Source organism: Ochotona curzoniae, unplaced genomic scaffold, assembly GCF_017591425.1.
Source record: "Ochotona curzoniae isolate NIBS_2020 unplaced genomic scaffold, NIBS_Ocur_1.0 contig_50, whole genome shotgun sequence".
Lineage (NCBI taxonomy): Eukaryota > Metazoa > Chordata > Mammalia > Lagomorpha > Ochotonidae > Ochotona > Ochotona curzoniae.
The window spans coordinates 1,108,907-1,118,486 of NW_024466446.1; the positions used below are offsets into that span (position 1 = coordinate 1,108,907).

Genomic DNA, 9,580 nt, shown 5'->3' on the forward strand with positions numbered 1-9,580 from the left:
ATTAAAACGATTCGCAAAAGTATGAATCCATTCCACTCTTCTTACTAATTTTCTTTTTGTTTAGAAAAAAAGTTTGCTAAGAGATAATCCCTCCAAAGTAATTATAAGTTTCATATGAACGTTAAAACAGAAGAGGTCAAAAGCTTTTTACCCTACTCATTCATCAATGACAGCATCCAGATAAGTAATAACAGTTTGAAAAGGGAAGCTAAATTTGAATTTAGATGGAATGAGGTAGGTTGAACTAAGCTGTGAGTGGAAGCAAAAATAAATTTGATTCGATAGGTTAGAATGTGCACTTCTAAGTACCACCTAGAGTTTAAAAGAGCCCGAAGTGAGCATGGCTGTCGGACGAGACTGAGTGTCATATCAATCCAGGGGTTTTCTGCACCCTAAGTTGAAGTGGCAGCGGCTGCTGGGCTGGGCTCCTGGAGTGGGAAGCCGAAGCCCAGTGAAAAATGCTGATGCCTTTCCAGGGGGATAAGAAAGAAATCAGCCGTGACGATATCATGGAGGTGGACTCTGCCGAGAATGAATGAGGCGGAGCGTCTGAGGACGAGGTCACCCAAAACTCTGCAGTCTGGGAGGATGGAAAGAGGTTGGATATGGTTGATGAAGACTGTGAAAGAATGGAATGCTTAGATGAAATGGCCAATCTTGAAAAAAGTTTGCCAGTCTCAAAGGTTGCCTTTATAAAGAGTGAGTAAGGCAAGTAGATATAAAAATACAAGATATCTTATCTGGGAAAGCACCAGAATATTTGGAATCATTGGCCAGGCTCCCAGAAAATATGCAACTTCCTACAGAGTCGGCAGAAATCTCCAGAGAGCTCTGCTTAGCACAAACATGAACATGAAATTTGTTACATGATACAGTCCAGAGTGAGCTTGAGAAGATAAGACTAGAAGAAGGCAGGCACAGCTGCGACATTACCCCTCGGTCGTGCAATGCTGAACTTCAGTCCTGACAAAAATCCAGTTGTTGTTTCTGGGGCATGCACAGTGTACACACTGAGATCTTGATATTTTTGGAGACTGGACAGTGATTAGTAGAGAGCCACTACACTGAGTCCACACCAAATGAAAACAGAACAGTGCCTGAAGCTTGGAAAAATATCTGCCCAGTGCCAGATCTGAAGAAGGAAGGCTGTATTTCAGTGGTACAAATGTGGACAAACAATACGTGTTGATAGACAAGATGAATGTCCTACAAGTGCCGTAATTGCAAAAATTAACCATGCTGATGTTTGCTTTAGGAAGCCTGAGAGAGGCAAATGTAGGCTTTACATTTCATAGCTATAGAAAAGAAAATATCCAATTAAACATTCATAATGATTTAAGTGCTATATAAACCTACCTTATTAGTGTTAAAAGGTGTGATGTGCCATGGGAATAAAAAATGATCTAATAACATTCTCGTTAATCATGACAGAACGTAGATTAAATAGATGTTGTATTGACGTTATTACAAAAAAATGGTAATAATGGCTTACTCATCATTGCACGTATTTTCCTCTTAGGTCCAGTGAATAATATGTGGTAGAGATTTCCTTCTGAAATTGTTTTTGTTAAAACTTACACAAATGAGTATCATCTTTAGTGAACTATGGTTATTTTTATCCACATTTAGATCATCTCCGTGAATTTGCCATTTTTTGTAAGTAACGCCGATACAATGATTCCCAGGGATGGTTTATATTAGGGCAGTAGTGTTAAATGAGAATTGAGATTGAAACATACATAGGCTGTATGTATGGGATCATCAGCTTATTTAAAACTGAGAGCCTTAACTTACAAGCAAAATTAAGCTACTGAGTTTGAGCATTGAAAGGAGTAATTTTGTAGAAGCACTGCTTTTCCTTCACTGTGTGGTAGTGACCTGTTTTTTTTGTGTTTTTTTTTTTTTTTTTACAAATTGTAGTACATGTTAATTACTAAAATCAGTGTCAAGATAGAACATGCCTTTCATGCGTTTTCTTGTGACTCTTTAGAGGGTAAGTATTTATACCTGGTATTTATGATAGAACATGCCTTTCATGTGTTTTCTTGTGACTCTTTAGAGGGTAAGTATTTATACCTGGTATTTATGATGCAGGGTAGAAGCGAGTAACAACGAACATTGTCGCGTTACTTGCAATGCGAACCCCGGGTGTTTTGAAAACATTTTTTGTAAGCATATTCTAGAGGTGAAATTAGACCCATATCCTAATTTCATTCCCACAGCAAAATAGACAAAAGTGGTTTCTTGGAATCTGTTCCCAAATTTGTATTTTTATCTTGGGCGTTCCTATACTTTAAGGCTATTCTGGGGCAATTTAGAAAACAGCCTCGCTTTCTTAGCCGCATTCAAAATTAACTTCCCAAGGCTTGGATGCTGCATGAAGAACTGAGACTCTCATGAAGGCAGTCCAGTTAGTTCTGCACATTTAGGACAGATCAAATCCCATATTCCTGGTACATGACTTGTTGAACTCTAATGGCTTTCCAGTCATTTTTTGTTTATTTTTGACTTTTGTTTTTAAAATTTCTTTGTGCTAAATAAACACCGGTTAATTCTATGCATCCATACACTTTTGCAAGTAGCTTGGGTCACAATAGAAGAGTCAGAAAGTGTCCTTTCTAAGCCTAATCCCTCCTCAGGCAAGCTGAATAAGACAGGAGCTGTGGGATTTGTAAAACCTACAGTGGTTCCAGGGAAAGGGCTTAAGGAATACTGCCCCAACATAATTTATCTTCTGCTTTCCCTCTTGCCCCCCTCCTTTTTTTTCTCCTTCACGTGGACAGAACTCAGTTAGTTGGACACCAAAGGGTCAAGGAGCCCATTGATATAAGCCAGTCTCCCAAGACATGGGGCAGAAGGAGCAAGATGCAGAATACATCTGGAGAACGTGATAGGCACAGTAGTCTCCATGCTCTGTATAGCAGAGCCTCTAACTGTGGAAGAGCTCAGTGTTTGCTCAGCAGTGTCCCTGCAAGAAGGCCAGTGTCCTGGTGCTTCTCCTCTTCCTGCTTATCTAAACAGCAGATGCTTTGGACCCTTCTATGGCCATGTCACAAGCCCCCCTCTGCTTAATAGAATGCTGTCTTTGGGAACAGCTCCACTCCTCCACATGAAAAGATGACCAAAGGAATTCATGTCAGAAGGTTCTATTTGACATAAGTACCTTTCCCTGGGACACCTGCCTCTAGTAGGTGCAACAGATACTTGGAACTGAATTTATATATAGCTGATGAGCTCTGAGAGGGATGAAATGAAGCCATTTTTCATTTGCTTGTATGTAGCCAATATTAGGTAACAGGTAGCAACCTCAACTATTGCAATCAGAGATACTTTTAATATTAAAAATGTATGCTTCTCTTAGTCATAAAAATTAATCTGTGTAAGAAACTTAGAATGTTTTCCCAGCCCCTAAGACTTACAACAAATAGATACATGCAAGCTATGTTGACACTTTAAAATACTGTGATATGATGGAAGGATGAGAATCTGTCCATCTGACTTAGAGTTGATGTTGGGATAGATTTGTGCCTGAATTGGTCACTCTGCACAGCCAACAAATCATGTTTGGTGAGATCAAGCCCAATAACGTGAAGTGAAGTCACCCAGCTAAAATGAGCTTACAAGAGACTTCCCTGTGGTCCTGTTTGTGCAGGCAAATTACTCACGCAATGGCTGCTAGACCCCTGCACTACACTGGCTGTGACTCCACTGGCATTTTTGAGCTAGGCATTTACCTCAACTAGAGCTTTATTAAAAATGTACTCTCTACTCATCAGAGAACAGATATGAAAATCTGGCTTCTGAAGATATCAGAATCATTTATTTTCAAAGTTGGCAGTACTGGCTGTGAACACTGATCCCGGCTGCAACTCCTCTATGGAGCAAGCAGTTATGCATTTTTCAGAACAAGGCTTTCTCCTTTCATCCACAAGATACGATGAAATATTAAACGTTCCATGGGAAAGAAAGCAAATCATGCAGCCTGATTGGAAACGAGCACAGGGCACCTCGGTGATAAAGGAGTGAGAAGATTGTTAGGCCCTGGGTCCTGAGCTTACTCGATCTGTCCCGTGGCTTCCCTGCAGTCATGTGCAGGGTGACAGAACTATATGTTTGCATCATTTAAGCAATGGGAACAGATGGGGGCATATTTATGGAAGCTGTCTACAAATAGCCAAAGATCTCTTACAGGACACTGTGATAACTAGTTGAGACAAGAGAATGTCAGCCAGTTGAACTGATGGCATGGATGTAGATATGAAATTTGACTCAGCCATTCATTGATTATGTCATTTTTGGAAAATTACACATCCTTTCTGAAATCAAAAGAAAATGGAGGCAATGCTATCCACACTGCCCTGGGGAAGAACACACTATGGTGGTAGTGTGAAATGCCTGGCATGGAGTAGCAACGCTCTCCCAACCACTTAACTCACTGGAACAACCACATGGCAAAGGCGCTGCTTTTATTCCCATTTTACTGAGCAAAAACATGGAGACCTCGCAAACTTATTTAACAGGTTCTAAAATATTCTTTTCAGAGATAAGGTCGAGACTTAAACCTAGGTATCTGGTCCTGGAGTATCTTTTCACAAAAATGATAAGGCATTTTATTGTTGCTTTTGTTTAGGTATGGCCCTCATGAATGCCACAGTACATCTAGGAATTTGGATTTCTGTTTTGCACTAAATGGCCTTCGTTTTCACTTGAAAATCTGCTAGAAAGTTTCAGATTCAAGATATTTGTTCCACTATAAACTGCTTTATTTCAGTTCCACCAATATATGATGGAAAAAAACCCAACTGTTCTAAATGTATTTCCTATTTTATCTTTATATAGGATATTTGTAAAGGTATTTTAAAGCTAGGAATTCTGACAATTCAACACAACACCAGAGTTTCTAATGAAAAGTCTTTGAAAGAATGGGGCATTATCTGTCAATCAATAATTTAACTCTTACTGAGCAAAAAGCAAGCCGTGAAAATCCAAATCTTTTGTTTTGACTTCTGTATCAGTCTGGTTTCACATAAACAGGTATTTTTGTATAAACTGAAAGCTGCATGGAAAGCTAATTTTGTAAGTAAATTTTAAATTCATAGAGACATGTACTGTTTTTCAAATCATCTTGTGTAATGAAGTCTTCTGGTTAATGTATTTATTGATTGCAGATTGCAGTTCCATTTTGGAGTGATGTTTCTTCGAGTTGTGTGGTGTGAGTGTGCACAGGCATGTAGCCACAACAGAGACACGGGTTGTAATTCTGAGCCTCTAAGAAGTAGTGAGGTTTCAGAATCTGACTCTTAATGGGTACCACACTCATTTCTTTTCTGTTTTCTACCTGTGAGTTATTGGTGGAAATACAACAGAATTAGACCCCATCAGTGACTGCTTTTCTGTTGAATATCAAAACTTCACTGCCTTCAAGAGCCCTGTCCTGTTTCCACCGTGGTGGGCTTCAGGACTGTTCTCCAGTTTATTCTTACCCCAGGGGTGCACAGGTTACAACATAAGGCAAGTTGAGTTTTCCCTGTGTCTGTGTATAAGCTATGTATACGAAATACTTAAATTCTTCAATTAAGTTTTTCAGGTGTTGTGCCAGATAGAAATGATAGATTGTCTAGTTATAGCTGGCATTGCAAACATGGAATCAGTACTGGTACCATACAGGCAGGCATGAAGGTGTGAGTGGCTTGTTTCTACCTCCACATATTTCAGTTATCAGAATATCCTGCCTTAATCTACTATGTAATTCAGACATTATATGCATTTATAATCTTAAGGAGAGAACACAGAGGAATGAGGTAAGAATCTAAGCAAGTAGGAGTTGCAACTTGTCTCAAAGAAAGGAGAGGGGTTTTTGTTAGAAAAGGATGTTTCAGTATTTCCTATTTGCACTGTTTGAGCATTGTGCCATGCACATGAATTACTTATTTAAAAAATCATGAACCTAAAACTTCTGTTGAAGATAAGTATAGTAGAGCTTTTCAAAGGTAAGTTTGGGAAACATGCACTGGTTGTTGCTGAAACTTCATTGTTTGGGAGTTTTTCGTCAGGCCGGTGTAGTAGTGTTACAACTCCGACTTGCCATTTTGTTTCCTGTAGCTGCTTCCATTTTGTGAAATGCCAAAAGCAAAGGTACACCGAGGCTGCTGGTCGGGTGTGGTCTGGAGAAACCTTGTTCTCGACTATGTTTTGCTCATACAGACTGGCTTCAGGCTTCACTATCTTGTTTTCCTGCCCAAAGTCTAGACAAGAGTCGAAATGGCATCTGCATTTTCAACTATTAACAGGACTAGCAAAGAAGAAGCTGTCTACCATCCCAGGTTTGATTTGAGTATGGATTTTCAAGCATGAAGGTTTTAATAAGCTCTCTGAGTGCAGGATTTCATTTCCTTTGGACACAACACAACCTCAGCCCTCAACTTGGCTCACAGCAGTAGCCATGCCATATGTAACATGCCCGAGTTGGTGTGCAACCCTATAGGGAACCCCACGTGCTTTAAGAGATTCAGTGATGGGGCCTGGCGCGATGGCGCAAGTGGTTAAGGTCCTCGCCTTGCACGCCCGGGATCCCATATGGGCACCGGTTCTAATCCCAGCAGCCCCGCTTCCCATCAGCTCCCTGCCTGTGGCCTGGGAAAGCAGTTGAGGACAGCCCAAAGCTTTGGGACCCTGCACTCACGTGGGAGACCCGCAAGAGGCTCCTGGCTTCGGATGGGCATAGCATCGGCCGTTGCGCTCACTTGGAGTGAATCATCGGACGGAAGATCTTCCTCTCTGTCTCTCCTCTCTGTATACCTAACTTTGTAAGAAAAATAAATAAATCTTAAAAAAAAGAGAGAGATTCAGTGACTACACTTCTAAAAGCACTAGGCCTGGCAACTTCTGTTTAACACACCCATGTTGCAGGTTTATGCAGTAAGAGACTAGCTGGGTTCCTGGGAAAAGACCAGCAAAACTACAAGGGCTTCCTATGTTGATGAATACTGTTGATGAGGTTCTCCAAGCTTCGGGATGTGACACTCCTAAAATATCAAGTCTCTCCTCACTCTCTCTAGATTTCTCCTAACACCAAAGAAAACTCTAATGAGATACCATTTTATTCTCAAAAGCCATAGAATTTAGACATGAACCTCTAGCCTTTTTGTATTCCAGTTTTTTTTTCTTTGTCAAGTGTCCAGTAAAGTGGAGTGAGCATTTCCAGAGACGGCTCACCAAGAAAGACAGTAAATCAGCAATTTTGCAGTCTAAGAGTTTGAAAAGATGAGGGCTGAAAGGACACTGCTGGGAATTACAGACCTTGCTGTAATTGCACACTGGGGACAGTCATTGCAGAGGGAGGTTTTTATTTAGTCCTGCAGTCACTTCTTTTCACTGTGTGGGTGGGAGGAACTTGGCTGTGCGCGGCCTGTGTTTCATCCAGGATCCAGCACTGTCTAATGCACTAGTCGGGTAACAAGAACAAAACAGGCCATTTAAGCCCTTGCTGGTTGTGCTGCTGCGGGTTTTGAGGAGGAAGTGGAAGATGAGAAGAATTTGAAAGCCATGGAGTGGGCTGGAAAGGGGGTAGATACCCGGGAGTGGCGGTGCCGGTGTGAGCCGTTGCACCTCCTTGCAGCAAGCAGGAAAGTTTAAGACAGAAGAGATTTAGCAGAAAATGAACAATAGTTTTCCCAGTTAATCATTTTCAGAGGCTTATAAGCTTATTTCCTTTGTTATGGATATTTCTTTTTTTTTTTTAAAAAGCATAAGCTTCCATTGTTTTAAAACACAGAATTATAGACAGATATCTCCTATCCACTGATTCACTCCCCAAATGCTTGCAACAACTGGGGCTGGCCCTGGCCAAAGCCAGGAGACCTAAACTACTTCTAGATGTCTATGTGGGTGGCAGGAACCCAAGGACCTGGGCCATCTTCCACTGCTGCTGCTTTCCCAGGCACACGGGCAGGGGTCTGCATGGGTTATGGAGCAACTGAGACTTGAATCAGTGCTCAATGGGATGCCGACATCATAGACAGTGACTTAACCTGCTGTCACAATGCCAGCCGTCTTTCTTTTAATGTTCTAAAAAGATGTGGATTGATCATTTTGTTTTAAGGAATGTAATATACAGGAACCGGTTTATGCTTGTGCTCAGTTAAAGTGGCTGAAATTAGGACCCTATGCCCCTTTGGGTTACTTCCCTTTTGGGGTGAGAGATGGGAGAAATTGGGCAGAAATGTCTGAAACATACTGTATTTAGAAATGATTGGTAGTATTTTCAAGAATGCAATGACTTTTTAAAAGTGACTTTCCTGAAATGGGTGCTCTCTGTTTAAGCAGCAACATCAAACAATATCAGGATTGCAGTCTGGACAGGACAACTTCTTCCAAAGAATTTGCAAGCTATGTGTCCTGTGTTGATTATAACAATGAGACCCTTTAAACTTTGAGAAACAGGCATGCAGATCTCAGTGTACCAGCAGCTCACTAAAACAGATAATAGCTACAATTTGCTGACTCCATTTATTTGCCCAAAGAGAAGGGAAAAAAAATCACTAATTTTACAGCAAGTATCCCATCTATTATGGAATGTAGTTTGTTGACTGCAAGTGCTATCATTATTTTATAGTCTACGAATAAAGAAAGGTGCTGTCAGATTTATATAATGTTCTCTCAGACTTTTTATTTTCTAGTTATTTTACACTTATTGAGGCACAGGTTTTCAACATGTAGCACTCACATGTAATACTTAGAGAAAAGCGTAAGCGAATGAAATTGTTTAAGATATTAATAAAACTAATCTGTGTTCAATATATTTAAGATAAAACTCAGGGAGGGCACAACATGTTAGCTCAGTGGCTAAATCTTCACTTTTAACACACTGGGATCCCATGTGGGCACTGGTTGGTGTTCTGTTTGTTCCACTTCCCATCTGTCTCTCTGATTGGCCTGGGAAAGCAGCAGTGGCAATTGGCCCAAAGCCTTGGAAGCCTGTACCCACATGAGATAGCTAGAGGAGGCTCGGTTCCCGCCATTGTGGCCACTTGGGAGTGAACCAACAGATGGAGAAACCTTTCTGTCTCTCCTTCTCTTTGTAAATATGCTTTCTAAAAAAAGGATAAAACTAGGGGAGTAGAGAAGTTAAGTAATGAATGAAATTTGAACCCTAAAACCCAAACTCCATCTTCTCTAACAACAGCACCATCCATGTTCAGTGGCAGGTCTTTAGTAAGTGTTTGATTGTATAAAGATAATTCCAACGCTGCTACTCGTTTCCGTACTTTGTCATCTGCAGAACCCATTGATTTTCATAGTGTCTAATCAGTCAGTTCATGGACTTTTTCCACCCTGTCCTAGACACTGAGGTTTGTCATTTAGTGTGAGCTAATCTACCTTCCCCGGGAGGCAGTGACATTTCCAAACCAAGTCGTAGACTATTACAGATTATTTTCATTCACCAGAATCCAAGATAAACAGGGCCTCCTTTGCCTTTTGACAGTAATTGTTTGTTTGGAAGAACATTTTATAGGGTAATGTGGCATGAAAATAAAATTATGGCAATAAGAAAAATTTGCACACTAAAGAGGGGGCACAG

At 40.7% G+C, this 9,580-nt stretch overlaps 1 pseudogene; it reads left to right on the top strand.

Annotated features, from left to right (window-relative positions):
* The first annotated feature begins 458 nt into the window (after positions 1-458).
* LOC121161985 lies at positions 459-1,331 on the top strand (annotated as a pseudogene).
* The last annotated feature ends 8,249 nt before the right edge of the window (positions 1,332-9,580 follow it).